The 26,821-nt window shown below is 41.1% G+C and overlaps 1 long non-coding RNA gene and 1 pseudogene across 1 annotated transcript; one reads left to right on the plus strand and one right to left on the minus strand.

Annotated features, from left to right (window-relative positions):
• The first annotated feature begins 554 nt into the window (after positions 1-554).
• Positions 555-8,428, plus strand: LOC111723935. Its single transcript, XR_002772342.1, has 3 exons — positions 555-967; positions 6,323-6,377; positions 8,241-8,428. It is a non-coding gene; the product is annotated as an uncharacterized LOC111723935 (long non-coding RNA).
• Positions 8,429-10,777: 2,349 nt separating this feature from the next.
• On the minus strand, positions 10,778-26,138 carry LOC100942484 (annotated as a pseudogene).
• Between the last annotated feature and the right edge of the window lie 683 nt (positions 26,139-26,821).

The following is a 26,821-nucleotide window of genomic DNA, read 5'->3' on the forward strand; positions in this document are numbered from 1 at the left end:
TGAGATAAGTATCTAAGAACTACAAGCAAGAATGAACTGTTTTGTTTTGTTCTGGTTTGTTTTTTGTGTTAGGCTTACACGGTTATGGAAATAGAATTTGTTGTTGGATTTTTAATGGATATTCAAATGGCAGCATTGATTTTCTATTTTTATTTTATTTTGTGTCTGATAAGTGTTGTTCTTATACATGTAAGGTCAAATAAAGTAACTGTCTAGCTTGGGAGATCAGTTTTGTTATTTATCAGATAATATGTACTAATAGTCAGCAGAATAATTGTAAGTCCAGATAGCAGGGAATTTTTCTGTTGCCAGAGCTCAGAACACATCCCATCATGCACAGGACACAGTAGGTGCTCTGTTGTACACATGCTTAAGTGAATCCGTTGGACTAATGGGATTTTTTTTTAAATGTTTTTTGACCATTGACCAGAAACTGCATCACTTATCTCTTTCATATGCTCTATTCTCATGCCATTTACAGTTTTTAGGATATGAGCATTAGGTTTATAATAACAGTTCCTTGAGTTTGAGTAACTTTATGAGAAACACTCATATACATTATTGTAGCATGTTCCTACCACATCCCTCTGAGTTAGGAAGCTTGGACACATAAAGGCTAACCAACAACTGTTCATTATCAATATTTATTCTGACACCTTTGCCCATTCTCTACTTTTCCTAACCATTTGGTGGGTGTGATGAACACATTATTAACTTCTAACAAAAAATTTCCTGCCTAAAGACTTGTTGCTTAATAGGGTTAAAATAATGATAAAGCTTCTGACACCTTTGCATTGTTGGCATGAGATTGAAGGTTTTATTTTAAGTAGCTGTTTTCTAAACTGAAGTTCAGCATGATGGAAGAGTAACCTCTAAGGGCTATCTACTTGAAGATTGTTTACTTGGGGATTAGCAAGACGCTTGGTGGCTTATTACAAGTTTGGCTTCTTCCTGGAGACACCTGAAGGTTGGTATGTGCCCACAGATTGCAAAATACTGTAGTTTTTATAGCAAATTCAACACAACAGAAATGTTTTCTGAATTATGAGACTCATGCATGTATTGTTAAATTCCCCAGTGGGAGAATTCAGAGCTGATTTGAAGTGAAAACCAGTATATTACAGAACTTATTTAAGGTCTGCAAACGTATTAGGAAAAAAATAGTCTGTCTTTTCTTAAAGTTGTCTGCCTAAAGTTTTTTCCCTCTGGTTTGCCAATTTTATTGTCTTTGTCTTTCTTACTCTCTTCTCTGCAAAGATGCAAGATCAGTTGCCTCTTCTTCCCGTAAGCAATTTCTGTAGTTGGTCCTTTCAACAAGACAGTGCATATTTATTTGATTAATCAATTTGATTAATATTTTCAGAATTTTAGATCTGGAAAAGTTTTATCGGTTTTGGGTTTTTTGGGCAAAATTTAATCTTAATCATCCTGGTCATCAAGCTTGCCCTTATGTTTGCTCAGACTAAGCTCTCTTCATTTCCTGAATTTTATTGTAGAAATAGAGCTTGGTTTGGCTGGCACTCTCCCTCTCTCTCTCTCTCTCTCTAGTCATCTCACCATGTTGCTCGGGCTGCAAGGCAGTGGTTATTCACAGGTGCAATCATAGCTCAGTGCAGCCTTGAACTCCTGGGGTCAAGGGATCCACCCTCATCAGCCTCCTGAGTAGCTGCAACTAAAGGTACACACCATGCCTGGCTTTGAAATTGTTAATTAATACCTCCAGAAACTTTCCTTAAGGCAACTAAATTGTTCCTCAATTGTTTTTTTCTCTAAATGACCTAATTCAAAATCTTTAAGTATTTTTATTCTTCTTCCTTTTCAATACTCTCTGATTTTAAATATCCTGAAAGACATACCCAACTATAGATTGACTCAGATTTAATTGTAATTTATTGTAACTTTCCATTTTTTCCATCTAACGTGTAAACCTCTTATAGTCAAGGACCTTGCCTTGCTCCATATTCCTCTGTCCAACCTTGTCCTGTAGGAAGTCTCTGTTCCAGTCACAGGACAGGCTTGCATAGGGTTACTTGCTAAATGATCAGTCTGATAGATGTCTGCACCTGTATCGCCGAAGTGTGACGACAAGCACTTTGAACGTCATTCCCACATGAATGTTAGCTACATTAGTGGAGGCAGTAACAGTGAACTTTTTTTTTGTTAACAGAACTGAGGGTTACAGCAGTGATTAATGCATAATGCTGTGTGCCAAAGATGACAGTGAGGTCATCTCCATGTGGCTTTATGTTCTGTCACCTTGTTTACTCTGTCCTTTGATGTCTGAATAGGCATCAATTTAATGACTAGTCTTGTATAGTTATCTTCTTTTCTTCCTTTTTTTTTTCCTTTTGCGACGGAGTCTCATTTTTTCGCCCTTGATAGAGTGCTGTGTTGTCAGAGCTCACAGCAACCTCATACTCTTGGGCTCAAGTGATTCTCTCCTCTCAGTCTCCTGAGTAGCTGAGACTACAGGCGCCTACCAGAATACCTGGCTATTTTTAGAGACGGGGGTCTGCTCTGGCTCAGGCTGGTCTCAAACCTGTGAGCTCAAGTGATCTACCTGCCTTGGCCTCCCAGGGTGCTAGGATTACAGGGGTGAGTCATGTGCCCAGACCTTTTTCTTCCTTGATTACGCTTTTAAAATACTATTCCAATTTTATTTTTATTCATTTATTTATTTTTAGTTTGGGGAGGTTGAGGAACTTTTTCTCCCCAGTTATTTATTTAGCGCTGATTAGCAGTGGGCAAGGAGAGGCCCACCCCACCTCTGGAGCACTCACTCTTGGAGAAGTAACTTCTCTCCTTAAGCAAGGGAGGATGATCAGCTCCTATGTGAAAGGGGGAAAGGGAGAATCCACGGGGGAAGGCTGAGAAAGAGAGAGAAAAAAAGCAGGAAAAGTAATGGGTTTAAAGTGCATAATTCAAACCAGTTTCTAATTCTTCCCATCTTGAGGACAAAACATGGTCACTTGGTGAAGGCACAGGAGACAGGTGCCAGAGCAGCTGTCTGGGTTTCACCAGCTCAGGCCGTGATTCATTCTAAGCTTGTTATCTAACTAGAAGGATTCTCTCATCTTTAAGAGCAAAACCATCATGGATATGTTCTTCAAAGTTGATGACAGGATTTTCTTAACATTTTGAATGGTATCCAAAGTGCTCTTAGATTTTAGAGAGTGAACTTTTGAGTTACTAGGTCAATGACTGCGAACTCCATAAATGTCATATTTCATAGGTAGATAAGAATAATTGTAACTTCTTATTTACAGACACCGCAGTGATCTTTCTCAGTGATGGAGCCGACGTCTAAAGGTTAGCTCTTTAAAGTTAGAGTTTAAGATAGTGAGATACTCCATCAGGTGTGTGAGTGGGTTCTTCATCTGATGTTGAGCACTGTGAGAGGGCTTTGGGCTTTGCCTGCCTGCCTTTGGGTCCTGAATCCTGGCTCTGTCATCTTCTAGCCCTGTGGAAGTGTTAGCCAGTCATCAGCATTTTGGTGTCCATTTTCCTTTTTGTAAAAGTTCCCTCTGAGGATCATTGTGAACTTGAAATGATGTGTATATATACTCAGCTTAAAGTGCTCAGTTTGCACCCAGTAAAAGTCAGATACCATCACTCTTCCCGTTCTATGTCACATCTCTCTATTTTTTTAGCCAACTGCTCCACTTTGTCAGGTGTTCCCTGGCCCGGGGGGACTAGTTCAGGGTCTGGTCCCAGACTTCTTCCCCTGCTGCTCCCCTTTCCTTTCCTCTTTTCCAAGATGGCAGTGTTATGGAAGGCAATATTTCTCATTTCCTATCACTTTCATTGTCAGAGTTTTGACCTTATACTAAGATAAAACAGAGTTCAAAAAGTGTTAGGATGTGTTAAAGCTTAAATTGTACAGAATTCTTACCATTCCAACTTCTGGTATAATTCTTGCTTTCCTTGCAGACATAGTCTCCATTTATTCAAAAAGTACCTGTTTTCTCCTTTCTTCATGAAGACCCTCTTCCTCCAGAAGGATCAGTCCAGATGGTGGTGGGCTTGTGCGATGGGGTGACTACGATAGATTTCTGCTTCATGTAGGAAAGGTCCCTTTGGGAATTCTTTGGCAAACTCAGCACAAAACATGTTGTAGTAATAATTTCTCAAATTCAAAAAGTGCTTGTTGTTACTTAGTATGGGATTTCTAATCTTGCCAAAGCAAAGTATCACTGCAATTGGTGAGGAATCTACGTTCAGAAGTAGATTGTAAAATGGATCTTTTGTAAGCACATTACCCTCTGCAGAAGAACTCATGAGCAAACTGCTGTCTTGCTGAAGTATCAGTTGATTATTGGTTTTCCTAAATGACTGTTTTACTTTATCTTAAAGCTCATACAATGTATAACTGGTAAAGGTCATTTTTTTCTGTTATTTTATGTTTTTTTAACCTCACCTTCCCCCACTTTCTTTTTATTGTTTGCATTTAGACTTAGTGACTTTTCCTGTATTTTAAATACTTTTAAGCTACTTTAAATATTTCCTGAAATCAGGTGTTGCATAAAGCTGTTGTATTTGTGAGTATTCAAATTGTGGCATCTCTAAATCCTTCATTTTCCCACAATAATTATAGTTATTACTTCTTTCTCTCTGTGTTCTGTGAACTGTGTGCAAAAATACTTTGTAAATCATCTCTTTTAAACGCTACAACAGCAGGATGCACAAGATGTTATTTCTCTTTTGTAGGTGAGACAACTAAAGTGTAAAGAGGTTAAGGTCATGAAATTAGTAAATTAGGAAGTCAGATTTTCAACTCAGTCGGACCCAGTGCTTAAGCTCTAGCCTCTACCATTTCTAATTACTTTAAAAAGGTGATAAGGTGAGTTGGTCTTCCTTCTTTTGAAGGCCTATTGACTCTTATCAATGTTAGTATTTTTCTCATTAGTATCTTCATTGACAACAGTATTTGAAGAATTCAATGTTCTAGGACTTTAAAATATGTTGGAATAGTTTAGCATGGTTATCTAATGTCAAATTACAAATCAGGGTGGATATAATAGACATTTTAATTTGCAATCATCCCTAAGTCCCTAAGATAATTTTACCTGAATTTATTTGAAATTTGTAGAGAGTGGTCAGAGGCGATTATTAGATGCATCATTACAAATTATTATTATTGTGAAACTGAAATTGCTCGTGTGAAGACAGGTTCTCCTAGGGTTGAATTTTTATAATTGTTGTTCCTTTAATTTTATTTATTTTATCCCCCTGAGAATTTAGACAGATGTTCATTTTTAAAGTGAATTGTAAATTCATCTGAAAGTGAGCTGATGTCCTTTGGTGTTGCCTCTTACCCTGCCTGGAAGCAGGAGGGCTCCCCACCCACTCCACACCACACCTCTGAGTGGCCCTGACCATCAGGGAAGGAGAAGGGAGAAGAGGGGAGGAGAGGGGAGGAAAGAGGGGAGAGAGGGGAGGAGAGGGGAGGAGAGGGGAGAGAGGGAAGGATTGGGGAGAGAGGGGAGACAGGGGAGGAGAGGGTAGGAGAGGGGAGGAGAGAGGAGGAAAGAGGGGAGAGAAGGAAGGATTGGGGAGAGAGGGGAGACGGGAGGAGAGGGGAGGAGAGAGGAGGAAAGAGGGGAGAGAGGGGAGGAGAGGGGAGGAGAGGGGAGAGAGGGAAGGATTGGGGAGAGAGAGGAGAGAGGGGAGGAGAGGGGAGAGAGGGGAGGAATAGGGGAGGAGATGGGAGAGGAGCCTGTCTTCTCTGCCCTTGACTGAGAAGTCCAAAGGGCTGTTTTCCTCACTTTATGAGTATGGCTTTATGGTTTTATGCATAATATGAAGTGACAGGAGGAAATTATTTTCTTTTTCTCTTTTTGTTCCCAATTCCCTTTTTTTTCCTCCTAATGTTTTGGAAAGCATCCCCTTTCCAGGCATTTAAAAGCTTTTTTGGCATCTAATGCTGCCAGTGTTAACACTGGCAATTGGTGCAATTTACAATAGTACATTAAATATAAATCTGATTTTTACATCACTTACTTAAAGTCTATTTGTGATAACCCTTGTTGGTAATAATAGATATGTATTATAAATTATTGCCTGTGAAGTCTATGCACTTGAACTATATGGAGGAAAGCAATTATGTGTTAATTTAAGAAGTATTAATGAGTCTCTGTAATTTAATTTTTGTTGTGTTTTTGTCAGCTTTGAATAAGGCCAGGAGAGTTTCTATGTCCTTGAGTTAGGTAATTTCCTGTCTGGGAAAGAGACACTGAGTAATTAAAATAAATGATTTTAAGCACTTTTTGGAATTTCAAATTAACTTCTGATAAAAACCTTTCTCATCTGGATAACTTCGCAGCCTTGAAACTTTCGGAGGCATGCCCCGTTCCGCTGGTGTGATTAGAGCATTGCAGGTATGTGAGCATTTGGCTGTTTATTATTCTGCCCTGTGAAGCAGGGTATTTTTTCAGCTTTCCTGGTCTGTCTCTTTCTGTGAATGGGCACATTTGTTTGGGTTTCACTGCCGTGTATTTGATCTTCGTCTGTCTGAGGTCTCCTCCTCTGCAGGCCCTGCAGCTGTGTTTTGCTCAGAGCGCCAGCCTGTGGGGGTCTGGCTTTCCTCTCTGCTACCTTAGTTCTCTAGAGACCTTTTGGCTTCTGTTTCATTTTTCAGTGTTGTACTAGGGTCTGTGCCTTTACCAAACTTGATTTCCCCCTCAATTTAGCCTGGCTTTTTCTTGGCTTCAGCCGAGGTGCAGGTAAGAGAAGCAAGACTTATTGCAAAATATTCCAACAGTTGTTCTCTCGTCCCACGAGAGCGGTGCACACGGGGTCTGGCCCTTCTGGACGCGAGGAAGAGACACGCACTCCGGCCCATTAGTGCCTCCGGGGCTAGTGCAGAGCCCTGATGCAGCACAACAGTCAAACTTGGGTTTGTTTTTTTTTTAAAATTTTTTTTTCAATTTCAAAATATTAAGGGATGAAAATGTTTTAGGTTCCATGGCTTTTTTTGGTAAAGCTTGAGTCTCAGCTGTGGGTGTGTGTCACTCAAGTAGTGCCCTCCCCCGCCCCTCCCCTGGTCCATTTTCCCGGAGGGCGACTCCCCTGTGCAGGCTGTACCCACCGGTTAGCTGCAGTTTAACAGGAGCACATGTGGTGCTTGTTTTCCATTCTTGGGATACTTCACTTAGGAATGGTTTCCAGTTCCATAAAGATTGTTGGAAAAGGCATTAATCCATCTTTTTGGTAGCTGAGTAGTACTCCGTGGTACTCAGATTCTTCTTCTCCTCCTTTTTTTTTTTTTGAGATAGAGTCTCACTCTGTCACCCTAGGTAGAGTATTGTGGGATCATCATAGCTCACAGCAACCTCAAACTTCCAGGCTCAAGACGTCCCCTTGCCTCAGCCTCCTGAGTAGCTAGGACTCCAGGTGCCCAACTCAATGCTCGGCTATTTTTTTTAAGTAAAGACAGAGTCTCACTCTCTCTCAGGCTGGTCTCAAACTCCTGAGATCAAGCGATCCCTCAGCCTCAGCCTTCCGGAGCACCAGGATCCCAGGTGCAAGCTGCCGCAGCTGCCTTTATTCTACTTTTTATTAATCTGCTTGTGAATTGAGGGGCACTTGGTTGGTTGCATCTTTGCAATTGGGAATATTGTTGCAATAAACATTTGAGTGCAGGTGTCTTTTTGGTGAAAAGTTTTCTTTTCCTTTGGGTAAATTCGCAGTCGTGACATTGCTGGGTTGAACAGTAGAAATGTGTACCAAAGGATGGGTGGGACGGCTGACAGTCCCAGTGCCACACTGTGTGGTTTGATGTACAGATCACCTTCCTGATGGACCATCTCATCTCGTAGGAGATGTGCTGGAAATAGGGCCACGGATAGATCTTTAATTAGATTTTTTATTATTCTTTTTTTTTTTTTTCCAAAGGCTTACAGGAGGCCTGGGCTAGGTCAAATATGTTAGTTTCTCTTGCAGCTGAAATGATAAAATAGACAGTGAAATGCCCGAGCTCTGGGGCAGTAGGGCCACATTCATTTTTGTGCTCTCCTCTGTCTTTGGCACCTGCAGTTTCCAGCCTATTTGTGGGTATATGATAAATATTTTTGATAAAAGTAAAATGTAATCTAGACATGATATACTTTGTATACTCATTCTTGATCTTCTCCAATGGGATTTTATATACTTTCATTTAAAATGTCTAGAGATTATAAATAGAACATGAGCCTTGTTATGGCCTTCATGAAAGTGGATAAAAATTCAGAAAATGCTTGCAGGGATTTGTTTCATGAAGAAATTCAACCATCAATATGAGAGCATGCTTCCTGGGATGTCTCTGACAAGAAGCTTGGATACCCTGGTTCCTGGGGCTGTGGCTGACACTGCACGAGACAAGATGAGGCAGGAATACCATCCGACATGTTCCTGTCAGGAGCTGTCATGAGGTGCTGCTTTTACTGGGAAGAAATTGGTCAGTAATATGAAGGCCTTGATACGAGAGTGACTACCCTGGCACAGAATGTGTGAAATAAAGAACTCAGTACCATTTCTCAACCCACTTGGGGATAATTGGGCTCAAAATGACATTGGAGAAGTTTTTCTACATTATATGTACTGAAAACAATGTGGCTGTGGTGACAGGGATCCAATGAGAACACAAAATTATTTAGAAAATGTTCAAGGCATTGACAAGCAGAAAAGCTTATGTGCTTTCAAATGCTATGAAGCTGTTTCTAAAATATATTAATGCTAATAGCATTGTCTTGATTACCTTTGATTTTTATCCAGAGTGTGCTATTATAAGGTATCTCCTACAATTAATGGTGCTTTGTTGAAATCAGTACGACAATAATGTGACATTATGTAAAATGTCATTAGTATTGTTATGAATAAATGTACCAGGTAAGAACCCACACATTTTAAAAATGAAAGAAAGAAAAATAAGATAGGTGAAAGGTTGACAAGGGTAAGTAGAGGTAAGGAGTTAGGATACAGATCCTTAGAAAAAAAGAGAAATTTAGAATGTAGTCCTCCCTAGGCTCCAGCGGTGTCTGACATAGGGCTTGCTAGTTACAGAGCCTTGAGCTGACGTGTCGTGACATCAGTCAGCACCTCCAGTTATTCTTCCAAGGTTGTGCCAGCTTCTCCCTTGACCCTCACCCAAACCCCCAGCAGACATCCAATTACTGAGGCTACAGCCTAGGAGTCATTCTTAATTTTGCCTTCTCCCTATCTCCCACAGACAACTCATCAGCACTTCTGTAGTTCTGTTTCCAAAATAAACTTTAAAACTGCAGTAGAACCTCTGTGAGTTGAACACCCAAGGGACTCTACGAAACTGGTCAACATAAGGAACTGGCCTACTGTTCTGAAACTGAGATCACATGTGGTGCGTGTCTGGGCTATGGAAATTAGGTCAACTTGAGAAGGGAGTCAGTGTGGGGGTGGGTCAGTATGGGAAGGTGGTTACTGTGAGGCAGGTTCAGTGTGGGAGGAGTCAATATGGGAGGGTCAGTGTGGGAGGGCTCAATGTGGGGAGAGGGTCAGCGGAGGAAGGGGTCAATGTGGGTGGGGTTAGTGTGGGAGGGATCAGTGTGGGGAGGGGTCAGTGTGGGGCGGGGTTAATGTGGGTGGGGTTAGTGTGGGAGGGATCAGTGTGGGGAGGGGTCAATGTGGGTGGGGTTAGTGTGAGAGGGATCAGTGTGGGGAGGTGATCAGTGTGTGTCTGTGCCCACTGTGGCATCCCCTCACTCCGGGAATAACCAGGGATGGAAGGTACAAATGTCTGCAAGAGGGGAGCTTCCCATATCTCCAGGGAGAGCCCTGAGCAACCTCTGCTGTGGCCTTTTATTGAAGCATTATACAACAGGTGTGGGGAGGGGGCTACATACTAGGATCATGTGCTTTATGGCCGATAAGTGCTCTTTCCCCACAGGTTGACTCCTACCCTGCTGCACCTTGAATGTTCAAAGTGTAACACCTGCTTGCTAAGAAGCGACTGATCTTATCTCATTAATGCCTGCAGCTGCTTGAGGGCTTGTCTCTGGGCAACCAACATCTCCATGCCAGCTAGGAGATTGTGCTGCTCCCAGTGCTGCTTCCACAAGCCTGGTGCACAGTCTCCTACAAGTGTGGGGAGAGGTCAGTGTGGGGAGGGGCCCTCTGGGTTGTACTTATTTGTCTCATTCTCAGTGCCTGCCCTGGCCCCAAGACACTAGCATTTCTTTTGTGGCCAACTGTAAGATAGTTCTAATCTACATTCTCATCTCCCTTTTCGCACTCTTTTTTTGTTTGTTTTTGGTTTTTATTTCAAAGTAAAGGGGTATAAATGTTTTTGGTTACCTTGGATTACTTTTGTGATGCTTGAGTCCCAGCCACAGGCATGCCCCTCACCCAGACAGAGTTCACTGTACCTGTTAGGTAGGTTTTCCCCCTTCCTTCTCCCCCCTCCCCCTGCTTGATTTCTACTGAGTTTTACTTCCCTCTGTGTACATGTGTGTTCATTATTTAGTTCTAATTAATTTTTTTCCAATGATTTTGGTTGTTTCTATTTTTTTTTCTATTAAAGTCCTTTGATCATCACAACCACCCAGGAAATACAATTAAGGAGAAAGCAAATGTCCAACTGAGATCTAAGAACCCAGAGCTATGGTGGGGACATAGCACTGGACCATTGGGTGTTACAAGGGGGCAGGAGGGTGATCCCCATGAGGTGGGGCCACCACCCTGGAAGACCCAGGACGGAGGCCTGGTCAGGTGGTTATACTCATTGCTGTGCAGTGACGGTGTTGAGCCAGCTGGCTTCATTCAGGGTCTAGCTCTTTGGGAAGGTAGTTATGAGAATAAAGTGGGTGGCAGCTGTAGCTGGCTGGCATTCACAGTGGACAGTTAGATGTCACTGACCCCGCCACTGTGGTTAAAGCTCTGCTCCAGCTCCCCACTGTCGGCAAGCTGAATTTGGATATTTGCAGAAGGCTCTGACTTGGTTAAGATAGAAGAGCTGGATTTGGCTTTATTTTATGCCTGTTGCGCTGGGAAACTGGTGCACAACAACTGGGGTCCGTGCTGCCCAGTTTCTAGCCCTCTCCAGTGAAGGCTCTGAAGGCTCCCGTGGGCTTCATGAAGTCCTCCTCCCACTGTGCCTCCATATCCATGCCCACCTGCCCAGTGTGAGCTGACCTCTGCAGCTCTGCTGATACCTCTCTTCTAGGATAGACTCCAGAAACTGGGCATTGGATGGGTCTTGATAGTTTCTGAGTTCACCACTGTCCAGCCTGAATCCACTCTACCAGACAGCCCATGCTGTATGAAAATCTCAGCTGGAATGCAGCCTCCTTTCTCCTGCTGCAATGGTAGACTCTCCCTCTGGTGCTGCCCCAAGGCAGTAGCCACCCCTGCAAATTTCTCCAGTGCTCTTGGTCACTCACTCCACAGCTACAGCTCCATGCTCTTTGGCACTTTTAAAGAGATAGGGCTGCACCTGTGGCTCAGTGGGTGGGGTGCCTGGCTCAGGAGATAGGACGCTGGCCCCATATACAGAGGACGGTGGGTTCAAGCTCGGCCCTGGGCAAACTGCAACAACAAAAAAATAGCCAGGCATTTTGGCAGGTGCCTGTAGTCCCAGCTACTCGGGAAGCTGAGGCAAGAGAATCGCCTAAGTCCAGGAGTTGGAGGTTGCTGTGAGGCGTGATCCCACGGCATTCTACTGAGGGTGATAAAATGAAGCTCTGTCTCTAAAAAAAAAGAAAGAGAGAGAGAGATTGTTCACCAGCTTGTTGGGACTTTTCTTCCTGGGGAGGCCAATAATCTGCTGTCTACTCCCCTCTATGCCCCAGCATAAAACCTCTGCTGTTCCTTCTCCTTCTCATCCTCATCTTCATCATAACGGGGTCTCTGAAGGATGTCACCCTATCATCACTGCAGGTCTCAGACGACCTTCTTCAACATCTGGCACCACCACAAATGCCCTCAGCACCTCCTGTTCACCACAGCCATCTATGTCCTGTGCTGCTTAGTTCCAGTTTAATACAAACACATGTGGTGTTTGTTTCTACACCCTTGAGACACTTCTTTAGGTTAATGGTCTCCAGATCCATCCAGACCATTGCAAAAGGTATTAATTCAACCTTTTTATGGCTGAGTAGTACTCCGTGGTATGCATAGACCACATCTTGTTAATCCACTCATGAATTGATGGGCACTTTGGTTTATTCCACATCTTTGCAATTGTGAATTGTGCTGCTATAAACATTTAAGTGCATGTGCATTTTTGATAAAAAGACTTCTTTTCCTTTGGGTAAATACCCAGTGGTATGGTTGCTGGATCAAATGGTAGGTCTATTTTAGTTCTTTGAGGAATCTCCCTTCTGTTTTCCATAGAGGTTGTACTAATTTTCAGTCCCACCAGCAGTGTATAAGCATTCTTTTCTCTCTGCATTTGTGCCAGCATCTATTGCTTTTGGACTTTTTAATAAAAGCCATTGTAATAAAGGAAAGTTGATATCTCATTGTGGTTTTAAATCGCATTTCCCTGATGATTAGTGATGTTGAGAATTTTTTCATGTTTGTGGGGTATTTGTCTTTTCTTTTCTTTTTTTTTTTTTTTTTTGCAGTTTTTGGCTGGGGCCGGGTTTGAACCCACCACCTCTGATATAGGTGGCCAGCACTCTACTCCTTTGAGCCACAGGCGCTGCTGCCCAGTCTGTCTGCTTCTGAGAAGCTTCTGTTCATGTCTTTTCCCGCTTTCTAATGGGATTGTTTGTTTTCTCCTTGCTGATTGCTTGAGTTCTTGGTAAGTTTTGGTTATTAGTCCTCTAGCAGATGTGCAGCTGGCAGGTAGTCTCTCCTGTTCTGCAGGCTGTCAGATCTGCAGGTTGTCTCCTCGCTGTCCGGATCTTGCTGTTCCTTTATTTCCTAGCAGACTGATACTTTAAAGCATAAATAAAATTAATTCATTTCTGTGTTTAAAGTCCTACATCGGGTTCCCTTAACTTGGAGGATAGAATGCAAACCCCTGCAGCACTGGAGGGTGCCCCTCAAGCTGTGCCACCCTCTCAGCTGGCTCCAGCCACACTGCTGCCTCTGTCCGTGGAGGGGCTGAGCTTTGTCCTGCTGCAGGATATGTGCTCCTGCTGTTTCCTGGGCATGTCTGTCTTTCTCCTTCTCACCTGTTTTTTCTTTCTTCCAGGTCAGGTCCAGTGTCTCTCTCTGTGAGGATCTTCCCTTTCTATCCTATCCAAAGTCGTCTGCATTTGCCACATTGCTGTGTTATCTCCTTTACAGTGCTCCTTAAGATCTAAAATGTGTTCCCTTTTCTCCACATCCACGCCAGCAACTTTGGTTTTGGGATTTTGTGATATGGGCTAATCTTACTGGAGTTAGGTGATATCTCAAAGTAGTTTTGATTTGCATTTCTCTAATGATTAAGGATGGTGAGCATTTTTTCATATATCTATAGGCCGCACACCTATCTTCTTGGTGAAATTTCTCTTCAAGTCCTTTGCCCACCCCCATGTTTGCATTAATGTATACAGCTATCATTTAATAATAAAAAAAAAAGATCTAAAATGTGTGTACTTTTTCCCTTCCTACTAGGAAAAACCAGTGGCTTTTTCACTGCTGCATTCCCATACTTAGAACAATGTATGGAATTTTTAGTAAGTACTCCATGAACACTAGTTGAGTGAAAGACTTCCTTTCTTAGATGTCCTCCTGTGCCTTTAGGATCCACAGGCTACCACATCTCTCCATATCTCTCTCTCCATGTGACTTAGAGAAATCCATGGACCTTGAACCCCACATTTTGGTTTCCAGATAGCTCTTTCCTGCTCTCCCCAAAACAAACCTCCCGCTAAACAACACAGGCAAATAGGCTACAGGTGGGAGGGGTATGGAAACAATCCCTCTTGTCCTAAAGGTTCAGGCTTGGCTGAATCCCAGTAGCGGCATAGATTGGGCTGAAGCTGGGATTCTTGATGTATTAATCATTAAAGTTTGTGCCAGTTATTCATTCCTCACCGCCAAAGTAAAGTGACTCTTCAGAGATGTGATACATATCTTAGAGGCTTCTGAGAAGAAAAAGTGAAATTATATTGCCCTTCCTGAAATCTCTTTTAATCAAAGAGGGGTTGGGAACATAGCAAATTTCCAGTGTTATATATGCATTTGTGTTTGTGGTTAATTGACATCAGGTGATGGCCAAATGATACTAATTCCCTCACTTTAGAAACGGGATTTTGTAGTAATTTGCACAAAGGGTGTGCCCCTCAGTCTTTGTTGCCAAGAATGTGCACCTCCATGACTTGTTTGTGGTGACCAGTCACAGACGCTCCACTTTCACACTACTATGTACACCTCTTTTCTCTCAAGATTAACTCATTAAGGGATACAAAATTTCTGGAGAAAAGTACATATTTTTAGAGTGTTTTGAAGGGTCTATGACAAGAATTAAAAGTGTCCTTTAAATCAGATAGACACTTTTGAAAATTTCTTAACTTTAATTTTTGTTTCATCGGGTCACTGTGTATTTATTCTTTTGCTGTGGCAAATGTCTTGGGCATAAGGATAACTTTCAAAAACATTTTCTGTTCCTTTTTAGCTCTTTGTATTTAAGATGCTCTCCTTGGGAGACATGTGTCCTTACAAAAGAAAGCATTACGTCACAGTGTTGCCGCCTGGGCCTGCCTCTTGCATGCTGTCTGCTTACTATTTCTGAGGCTCCACTCTGAAGTACACTGCTGCCTCTACTTGGTATGGAAGGTACTTTGTGCCTGTTTCTTTTAGCATCTTCTCTTTGGTCCACATGTCTAGAGAACTAATTATAAAGGCCAGTGGGTGTGCTTCAAGCTTGCAGAACTCTCCCTCCATAGGTTTACTACAACTGGGACATCTATTTGCTAATACCCGTGCTAACCAGTTGGCCAGAAAAGTTTCTGTGGTTTTCCTTGCATTCTTTTAGTCCATGAAGACTCTCAAAGTTCTTCCTTTTTAAGTCCACAAATCCTTTTTAATCTTCCAAATTTAAGATTGTATGTTTCTTATTGTGTGTCCTCACTCACATGTGGGAGCTGAGAAAGTGGCTCTCCTGGATGTGGCCAGGGGCTGGGGAGGGCCTCAGGAAGGGGTTGGGGAAGACAGGTTGGTTAATGGGTACAAGCATACAGCTAGGTGAAAGGAATAAATTATAGTGTTTTGTAGGACAGTAGAGTGACTATATTTATCAGTAATTTATTATATATTTCAAAATAGAAGAAAAGATTTGAAACATTCTCAACACAGAGGTCAAATGTTTGAGGCGATAGATACCCAGTTACAATGAATGTATCAAAATATCACACGTCCTCCATAAATATAGACAATCTTTGTGTGCCAGTAAGAATGATCTGCTGTTCCCTGTTGTGAGCTCTTAGCCTTCTCATTTACAACTTTACTTCTGCTTATTTCTCTCTCTCCCTCCTGTCTTTCAAAACATAGTGTTAACGTTGTTCCCATCATGGTTTCCATCAGACCATACCGCACATTCCGGGACAGATGGAGCAGCTCCCGGCCTCGTTTGTCCTTGTGTTGCTGTGTGATGTTCTGACTGTGTTGTGTGTAAGAGAAATGGAGCAGTTTTCAGATTTTCTGATAAGTGTTCTGTTTTCTGCCCTTTTCCCCTGGGCCTCCTCAGCTGGGTCTGTGTGTGTGCATTATGGCGGCTCTCCTTGCAGACTGAACTGGTTTCAGACGTGGCCCATGGTTGCTGACATCTCCTGAATGGACTTTATTGTTTTGGGTCCTCCTGGGTATGATGTGGCACTTATGTACGTGGGACATCATTTTATTTTTTAAAAATGCTATTTTTCTGAATTATCACAGTCCATGTGAACACTTTCCCCAACTTTCAGGCAGTTCTCAATCTCGGCCATATGGGAGCAAATACGGACTTCCTGGGCTCTCTTTCCTCATGTAGGTCACTGATAAAAATAAACAGTTGGGTGCTTTTCCTCTTGGTGTAGAAAGTAGGTCACTGTGGACTAACGGAGGATATTTCCTTATCTGACTGTGTTCCAGGGATGTGGCTAGCTGTCACGTCAGCCAGTTGCTGTGGCTCCACCATTCACTTTTACTGAAAACTCCATGTGAATATCATGGTGGAGGTTTTGTTTTATTTTACTTCAGCCTGTGTGTTGCGGGGGGGATGTGTGTATGTGCATGTATATAAGGAATAAAGAAATTAAATTTCCAGCTGCATACCACTCTCCCATGATAACCAACATTAACAGAAAGGTCTATAGGCTTCTAAAAATGTTTAAACCTAGAAGCAGATACAGAGGGTTTTAACAATACCATCACATTATACAAAGACTCAGATTTTCCTTTACCTTTTAAAATGCCACAATAAGGATCCCTCTAGGTTAACATCCTGCTCTCTTTAATAGTTACATAATATTCTACAGTCTGTGTGCACAGTGATGTAATTAATCATTACCCGAATGATGGGATGTTAAGGGTTTTTTCTAATTTTTTTTGCCACTAAAAATGTTGTTTTACAACACTATAATGTTACAATGCATATATATTTTCCTTGTGGTGCTTTTATTACTGAAGGATAGATTGCTCAAGGTACAAATGCTAGGCCAAGGTGTACACATGTTTCTTATTGTATTAGATAGTGCCTATACTTTGCAAAAGTTGTAGCCATCATGTTTCAGCCAGCAGTGTCGGCGGACAGTGCCCATTTTCTACGTCCTTGTAAATACACCTTTAATTGAGGACCAAACTTATGGTTAAAAAACAGTATAACAGTATCATGTTTTAATGTTTATTTTTCTTTGTCCACTGAGAAGTCCAGTGGCTTCTTTTGCTTTCTTAGTTTGTTGAAAGTTATGGTCATTTAGATTTCCTCTCGTGAGTCTTGTGAACAGGATAGCCTCTTCTGGCCTCTCATGGCTATCCTGTTCATAGCCTTTGCCTATTCTTATGTTCAGTTTTCTTCTTCTTCTTCTTTTTTTTTTTTTTTTTGCAGTTTTTGGCCAGGGCTGGGTTTGAACCCGCCACCTCTGGTATATGGGGCCGGCGCCTTACTCCTTTGAGCCACAGGCGCCGCCCCTTCAGTTTTCTTCTTTTTAATTTGTAGTGCTATTGATTTGACACAGAGTCTTGCCCTGATGTGTGGGCTAAAGTGCAGTAGTACAATCATAGCTCACTGGAGCCTTGAAGCTTGTGTCAGCTTCAGCTTCCCAAGTGGCTGATGCCACCAGTGTGCACCACCACATCCAGCCAATTATTTTTACTTTATGTGGATCCTGCTGTGTTGCTCATGCTGATCTCAAACTGGATGAGCCACCACACCTGCCTTCAATTTTCTCCTATTACTCACATCTAATATTACACATGGTAGGGCATGTTTGTCACAATTAATGAACCAATATTATACATTATTTTAAACTAAATCTCATGGTTTATTTAGATATCCTTATTTATTGAGTTTTTTTTTTAGTTCTTTCATTAGAGTTTTATACTTTTCCACATAGAGATTTGGTATGCATATTATACATAAGTATTTTATACTTTTGGTGCTGTCGTAAATGGTACTATTGTTCACTGCTTTTATATTACAGAAATCAACTGGACTTGCTTATTAGTTTCCAGGAGGTTTCTGCTGTTGGTGTTTCTTTGAGATGTTTTTTACATTGCTAATCATGCCTTCTCGAAATAAAGACAGTGTTATCCCCTCACTTCCAATTTGCTTACCTTTTATTTCTTCTTCTAATCTTTTTGTGCTAATGAGGACGTCTAGTACAGGGTGAACAGCAGTGGGGACAGGAGCTGTGCTTGCTTTGCTCCTGATCCGAGGGAGGAAGCGTCCACTTTCCCACCCGTATGTGTGACGGTGGCTTTTGCAGATGTTCTTTATCAATTTGAGGAAGTTCCCCTCTATTCCTTGTTTGTGATCTGTCACATATTTTACAAATATCCTCATCCTATAATTTATATTTTATTCAATTTATTGTCATATACACATTTTATGATTATTTTAATGACCTTTATTCCTCAAGATCTTCTTACATGATGTGTCAAATAAACTTCAAGCTTCTTTGTGTCATTTACTTCTTCTGTTATCTCTTTATTTTTCTCTCCAATAACTAAAACCTCTTAGTGTCTGAGGGATTAGGGGCCAGATTTTTCTGGGTTCAATTCCTAGACCGCTACTTACTAGTTATCTGATGTTGGAAAACTTCCTTAACCTCTCTGAGTCTCAGAAAGTTGGGGCATTACGTTTTATTCAGAGGGTCCCTGAAACACAGATGTGAGTGCTCAGCATGGGTTGCTGCCATCTTTACTTTTTGGAATGGCAGACCTGTATTCTTAATTCTTGAAAAGATTAAGATGACACAGTGGGCTTTGTGGCATGTTTGGTGAACAGAAGTGACCAGAATATAGCTCCATTTATGCGTCTGTTTTGCTCTGTGAGCAGAGAGCTATCTTTGTCATCTTCTAGATCCAGCCATGTTATATCACCGTTATAAATCAATGCTCCTTTTCTGATTATTAGTTTTGGCCTGAACAGTGGAAGTGGTCTTCCATATTTAGTGTAGGGAACTCTATGGGAGGCAAATGCTTTATAGTGATTGTAGGTCAATCCAAAGAATATTATTAAAGAGTTACTAGTTCATAAAAGAAAATTCTCAGTGTATGTTATTTATTATTCACATTCAAATGGGGTTTTACTAGTTCATAAAAGAAAATTCTCAGTGTATGTTATTTATTATTCACATTCAAATGGGGTTTGTCGCTCAGCACAGGCAGTTGGCTGTGGGGAGAAGTTGGGGATGACCAGACTGGCTTGTCTCAGTAGGGATTTTGTCTTTCTCATATTGATGTAACAAATTGGGAACTTCTTGTCTAGAAATTGCCAGGGTTCTCGTGGGAAGAGGATTTAATTGGAAATGTGCTATTAGAATTTCTGAATTTAAAGAAGTGTGGTTGTTGAAGACACACGAAACATTATATTTGGAATGTAATATTTGCCAACCGTGTAAGACCAGCATGAGTCTTGGGCTAGACAGGGAGCCATCTGGGTGCAGGGAGCCCATTGTTTCCCTTGCTTGGTATCTCCAGATATAAAATCATAATCATACTTTTCATTATTTAGCTCACAGAATCTTGTGAGAACAGAATAGGATAATGTGGATATAAGAGTCTTCATTTGTTTTCATTACTTAATGGGCTGAAATCCCTATTGCTTCACAATCTCGCCATGGCTGGAAGCACAGGTTCTGCAGTCAGACATGCTGTGGCCCAGACTTCTACTCTGCTACACACAGCCGTGGCCTTGCACACTTCACTTTAAGCTTCACTGTCCCCTCTCGTAACATGGAGATAGGGATGGTCCCTCCGTCTGTCGGCTGGTGTGAGAGTTAAACTGGAGACTGAGTGTCTAGTGTACATGTGGCGTGTAGCACCTTGAATGTGCCCAGCAGAGGTGGCTGCTGGTGTCCACATCACTGCAGCATGTAAGGCTTTTGGTACCTGATTTTTACAACCTCATCTGGCATAATTACTCGTATAAACACACCCTTGTTTATCCTGAATATTCTCCTCTATTATAACCTACCCCATGTATTTCCTGAGTTTTATATACCATTAGACTGTGTCTTTGTGATGCTGAAAATGTTAACTAACTTATTCATAGCTGGATCCTCTTTAGTTATCACTTAGTGGGATCATAGCCAGTTGCCCTGAGAAATTGTGTAGAACTAAACTAGTAGAGGGATACTCACAAATATATTAGAATTGGTCAGATAAATGCACATTCAGTGTGTTAATGATTCAGTGAATGAAAATTTCTATGTATGTTAAGATACCAAATTCAGTATATATGTTTGGCTTCTTGATATTAAAATAAATCAGAAGAATTTCCAATAAAAGTATGAGTTTCTAGCTTCCCTTGACAAGTTTGGGGAACTGGTGGCATTAACTCCATTGATGCAGAGAAGTGGTTGGCATTCTTCCATCAGATCCAGTCTCCACTCAAATGATGGGCGACAAGGACATGTAACACTAGCGGCTCTTCATGTGGCCACTAGCAGAAAGTTTATCCTTCCCTCCAGAAAAAAGGTGATTTTATAAACGCAGAATAAGGGAAAGGAGTGCTCTTTGCTCACTCATCTACCTGGGAGGGAGTAAAACTGATCAACCTGAGGGTGCGGAAGCGACACCCACACCTGCCCCTTGCCTGACCGATGTTCCTCAGCAGACGTGACTTACTAAAATCTGCATCTCGTCCGGCCTGCACAGTCTCGCTATTGAAAATCCTGTTCAAGATTGCTAACGCTGATTTTGTTCTATGCCTTTCTAATAAGCTCTACAGTTTATGAAGATAAATTTGAGTTACTTATGGAGATGGCAGTTATGTTGTATGAGCCCTGCTCTCTTACTCTTGGGTCTATTGCTACCTGCGGGCATGTGGTGCAGCCTTCAGAGGCCTTCAGGCAATACTATTCGGGGCTTAGGTAGGAGAGTGTTTGATGTTGGCATCGGGCCAGATTAAAATTGAGTTTTTTCTTTTTTCATATACCTTCAAATGTTGACCATTACATCTGAGTGATTAAATTCAGGCGTGTCATCGCTTGTGGCTATACATTTATCCCATAAATTCCCATACTTTGGAGAATGCCCACAAACAACAAAGGAACATGATTTAGCAGTGATCTAGTTAATTTGCTCAATGTAAATATCCCAATTGGCTATATCACATTCTGTTTTGAAAACTGAATTTTTTTACATTAAGTGAATTGAATATAAAGTTGCCACATCACTTTATTCTATTCTTTAATTCATACAAGGCAGATTAAACAAAGGGATGTATGTGTGGGAATTTGAGGTTCTTATCAGAGTTTGAAACCTGTAAATGTTAAATTCTTAGCTTGGCATTTCCTGTTTTCAGTTGCCATCAAATATATTTTCTTCTTCTTCTTCTTTTTTTAGAGACAGAGTCTCACTTTATTGCTCTTAGTAGAGCGCTATGCTGTGGCATCTCAGCTCACAGCAACCTCCAGCTCCTGGGCTTAGGTGATTCTCTTGCTTCAGCCTCCCAATTAGCTGGGACTACAGGCGCCCACCACAACACCCAGCTATTTTTTTTTGTTGCAGTTTGGCCCGGGCCGGGTTTGAACCCACCACCCTTGGTACATGGGGCTGGCACCCTACTCACTGAGCCAGAGGCCTCGCCCTGTATTTTCTTCTTCTGAAGCCCCAAGTGAACTTTTGACAGTTTATCTTTAATGCACTCTCATGGGAAAAGATATGGTGGAGGTGCAGCAGGAAAATATTTAAAAACTTACTCAAAAATTTTGTATCATTCAGCTCAGATACAGGAATAAATGTGACTTGTGTGAGTCTTGGCAACTTACCATTCCACTTTCAAAATAAAGCATATCCAAAACAGCTTCCCCGCAGCACCGAACGGCTCCTGCTGTTTGGTAGTTATTGTGCTCTTACCTAATCTCACCCACTCAGACATCCAAAGGAAGGCTCACTTCCCAGAGGCAGCTGGTTCCGTGACTAACTACAGACCCTCAAGTCTGACACTGGTGCTGCTGACTGACATGTGAGACTCTCGGGAGTGTTAGCCAACATTACAGTGTCTGAGATTCCAATGAAGGACAATGGCTTTCCTTCCCCCATCTCTAACATAATGACATCACCTCAACTCACAGGTTGCTGTAAAATGAAGTAATTCAGTGAGTATAGTAAGAATTAACGGAATGTACATACAGACAATCTTTATAACAAGATGTAATAACAGTGACTCAATTTTCATCTTCACCTGACTCGGCTACATGAACGATCATCTTACATAAGCAGTAACTCACAGAAGTAGTCTTTACTTCTTATCTGACCTGTGAAATGGGCTTGATGGGTTAACTTAAACTCCACTGAGGTGGGGACAGTGACCCATATCTAGGTACTTTTAATCTATGACAAGAATCTCCTTCTATGTGAAGCCTTCCCCAACATCTCCCCACTCAGTCCCCTGAGAGGAATTTGCTTTCTTGTGGCTGACTCCACTTTAGAAGCTGTGACCCCAATTTGCTTTTTCCTTTTTCGTGTGGGCCTGACCCTTCACTGAGTGCCTAGAGGGCAGGGTGCAGCTTCGCCATCCTTTTATCCCTTGGGCAGTTAGAGTCCCTGGTCTTCCCTACCCCCTTGCCTGCCGAATACACAATTACTGGGATTATTGAATGGATGAACCTACCCATCAAGCTGGGGTGCTTTGGTAACCATTTACTTTAATGAGGCCAAACAACTTCAACTCTGTAGACTTTTCCATCTTTGATATGAGGATTTGGACTAGCTAGTAAAAAAAACAAAAACAAAAACAAAATAAAGTTGCCTTATGGGTCTAAAATCTGACTATGTAATTTTATATATTGTAAAATGAGGCAAATACATATAACCTGAACTGTGTGGGGGAGACCTTTGTTTGAATGATGTGGGAAAACAGAATGATTCCAAGTTTGACTTATTAAAATACTGTTTAATTTTTACTTATTGGTATATTTATGCTCATTTGTATTTCAGAAAGTATTACTAAATGGTGAAAACTAATTAGGCAGTCAGACATTTGGGAGGCTGTTTAATTTTATACATATACTGGTAAGATGGCCTCTAAGGATTATATCAGGAAAATGAATGATGACTTAAATAACATACTTTTGTGAAATTAAATAATGAAAAAATTTGAAACAATAAAACATAATTAGGTATCTTAATGGCCAGCAAACACCAACCATGAATGTTAACATATAACTGTGGTCCTAGGTAAAAATTCATCCCTTTTGGTGGAAATTTTAATACTTAAAAGCAGTCATGAAGAATTTTGATGTGTTACAAATTCTAGGTAGATTGAGGCTTCTGTACATAAGGAATTACCGTTCTCTTAATACCAGCTGAATCTTCTTATTATAACATGACTACTGACTCCATTCTTTTAAAGATGTGAAGAATTGGGCAAAAAGGAGTATGAGAACTTCTCTTCCTTTAAAGCCATTTGAGGTACTGAAAGTTTTATTTCTTCTTTTCCCAAGCCAGATTTGCCTTGGGGAGATCAAAGCTGAGGGGGCTGTTCAGCTGATACTGTTTAGTGTGCTTACCAAGGTTATGTCCCAGTTGCTCTTTGTTGAGAAAGCCCCTTTGAATTCTTAGTGGTGCTTGTTCCAAAGCTTTCCGTATCATGACTTAATTTCCACTTTGGTGTCTTTTGCTTTTTCCTTGGCCATGACTTTCATTAATTCACTCATTCAAAAACATATACTGGACACCTTTTCTGTAACAAGCACTGTGTTGAATTCTGGAAAGAAAGGGATAAATATATGTTTATTACCTTCCAAAACTTGTTGCTCAGTCTCTACTTTTTTTTGTTTTTTTGGTTTTGGGGTCTTTGCTAGTTGTCTCCACTAGGCAAAGTATAATTTAGAATGCTTAGATTTTGACTCAGACCTTTAAATAATTGATTCCCAAATTCTGGTATATATTTGTGAAAGTCAACCTGCCTAAGCTGACTTTTAACTATTGAGTAATGGTCAGGACTGCTTAATATTAGTCTATCTTTCATTTTTCAAGGGCCTATTTTCAAAAAGAAATTCGAAACTGGGATGATGAACTTGCAACTTTATGCTTTCTGGTAATCATGTCCCTGATCTTGTCTGATTACTACATTTGGGGGTGAATGTGGAAAGGAAAATTTTTAGTTAATTTGTAAAGTCTGACTTCTCACTTCACTCAACTCTATTTAAATCCTCTCATGAGGTTATAAACCTCTTGCTTCCATTCATTGTTTTCTTTCTCCTCAACAGTTATGGATGTGGGAGACAAAAGACTCAGATATCAGTTTTAAACCCACATGAGAGCTAGTAGAGAAAGTATTAGAAGCTTCCAGAGTTCAGGCTGGAGAAACAATGTGTAGTTGTTAATGTACATAAGCTAAAGGAGAGGACATATTAGGGAAAGGCTACTGTGAAGATCCATTAGTGTCAGTTTGTTTGAGCCAAAGAGGAACTGGGGGTAAATAGAACTTATTAATGTTTGGTTTTGATAGTACTTTTCAAAAACATTGAAAATGAATGCTTTAACTTTTTATTGCTTCATATCTTTCCTTTTCTCCTCAGACTTGGTGGTTTAATAAACAACAACTGTTTTATTGTGTCTCCTGATTCTGTGGGCTGACTGGGTTTAGCTGGCTTGTTCTTCTGCTCTGTATGAAGTTACATGGGACTGCAGCTAACTCGGAGTTCAAGTGGGCCACAGCATCCTGGATGTCTAATGGCAGCTCATCTGCCAGGGAGGGGCCTTGACCCTCTGTGAGGCCTCCTGTGCTTCCTCATATGGCTGCTTAGGCATCCTCATAGGATAGTAGCAGCTACTTTTCAAGATGTAGAATGTGGAAGCTGCCAGTCCTCTTAAAGGCTAAGCTTGGAACTGGCACAATTTCACTTCTGCCTTATTCCATTGGTCAAAGCATTTACCAACCCAACTTATATTCAAGGGGTAGAGAAATAGACTCCATCTTTAAGCAGAGGCAGCAACATAGAATTTTCAGTTATCTTTACTATAATAAAACTATGTGTAGTAATTAATGTAAAGCTAATATTTGAAAAAAAGAGAGGGGCATAAAAAGACTAGGTATTTGAGCATAAGATGTCTTCTGACTGCGTGTGATTTAAAGGGGGATGATCATATTCAGGTTGGCTCAAGAAAAGGTTACCTTAGACCAGTGGTTCTCAAACTTCAGAGTTCATCAGAATTACCAGGAGGACTAGCAGGACCCACTCCCAGCATTCAGCTGGCCTCTTGGTGGGACCCCGACATCTACTTTTCTAACAAATCTCGTAGTTATTGTGTTTTGGGAACCACATCTTGAGAACAACTGATTTAGTCTGTATAGCACCAGAAAAAGTGAGAAAATTTTAAAAACAAGAAAATGGGAAATATCATTTTTCTACTAATGGTATTTATAAAAACCTCATATCAGTACCTTAAAGTCAAGTCTCAGGCCACAACAAAGACATTAACATCAGGCCTTTATGTTTGTCATGGTAATTAATCCTAGTGCTGCAATATCAGCCTCTGAAACCTCATTAGTTTAACACGGCAAAGGTTTCTTCTCGCTCATGTAAAGTTCAGCCTGAGTCAGTAGCTTTCCTTTCTATAGCACTGCACCATCTGGAACATGGAACATGTGACCTGCAGTGTTGCTAAGGCAGGAAACTGAAGAAGAAGGAGAGGTGAGAAAGATGAACAAGGCTCTTAGCTGCCTCAGTGGAAGGGACACAGGGTACCTTGTCTCAGAGGCCCTGGCACAACTAGTCACATGACCCCAACTAAGTGCAAAGGAAGTTGGAAAATGTAGGAGAACAGGTGGATGGTTGGAAGCCCCACCTGTCTCTAACGTGACACCCAGCTAACTTCGGTGCCCTGTACTCTGTGATTAGGCATGGCTGAAAGCAGAAAGAGTTTCACGAGGTCTTAGAACTGTAGGTACACTTATCCTTATAATTACTCCAACATTATCATAAATGGTTTTATTCCTAATTTTATGTGTAGCATTAAACAAATCCCAAAACAAAGTTTGTTGTAAGAAAATGTATCCTGTTACAAATAATTTGGTAAAGCCTTTATTATAGGTTATTTAAGTCATTCTGTTGAAGACTGATTAAATAAAACACCATTTCTTTTTCTTTGCTGATTTTGTCAACCACGTAATTCTTTAGGTAATTGTCAAAGTGATTACTTACTCTGCTGAAGTCTAGACAGCCTGTGCCGATTGGCGACAGGGCATTATCAGGACTTTAAAATGATCTTGTGGGCATTTTTTAAAACAAAGGAATGAAATTCATTTTTATCCCATTCACATTAAATCTTTGTTAGCTCAGTATTAGAAAATGTGCTACAGAATATTCTGATTCAGTGAGAAATGAACCAGAATTTTTGTTCAATTTCTTCATCAGATTCCTTTTCACTGCTGTTGCTTACCTTTGTCTGGAATTCTTTTCTTATGATGCCTTCACAAAAACTGACACTGGCAAACAGGACTGCTGGCCGCAGACAGACTCCTCCATCATGTGGAAACGGTTCCTAATTTTCTTCTGCTGCTGGGAAGACTTATCCGACAGATACAATCTCAGGAACATGCTATCCACCTAGTCTCAGAAGCTTTGAGGCAAATTTCCAATTCAATTTTGTGTCTTAAATTCTGCAGGCCTAATCAACTTCTCTGATGTGTTGAAACAACATGATCATGAGATATTCCCTGTGGAGATATGCTTGACTACTAGCAGTCACCTATCTGTTTGGCCAACTAAAATCCAGTATGTCATGATTGTTAGAAAGCTTCTGAGTTTCATACTTTGATGCGTTAGTCATGTGGTCTCAGTTTATACTTAGACTCTTTGTAGGATTTCTCCCCATAATTATTCATTAGGTAGCAGACAGGCAGCTTCTTTAAATGAATTAAGTGACAGATCAGCAATACTCTTCTCACCAATCAGATGAAGAAACTGGGACAATTTCATGACTAGCCCAACATGTCCTGGTGAGTCAGGGACAGAGCTGGGATTAAACTTCAGTTTATATGCTCAGGTCAAAGCACCTTGTGTAATCTTAATGTTAAATTTCTGAAAGCAGGGTCACTATTTTCGTTTAATATTTGCTAGAAAAATCAGATCTTGTGGAGTTATAAGAACTGGAGACTGTTTGAATCAAGTTTTCTGATCCATTTTGGAGGTGAGGCTACCATATCCTATCTGAGCTTGGTGAAGAAATATTTGCATATACACAGAAGGCTGCATGACATGGAGCGAGCAAGAGGCTCAAG

Source organism: Otolemur garnettii, unplaced genomic scaffold (assembly GCF_000181295.1).
Source record: "Otolemur garnettii isolate 467f Iridium unplaced genomic scaffold, OtoGar3 scaffold00017, whole genome shotgun sequence".
NCBI classification, from domain to species: Eukaryota; Metazoa; Chordata; class Mammalia; order Primates; family Galagidae; genus Otolemur; species Otolemur garnettii.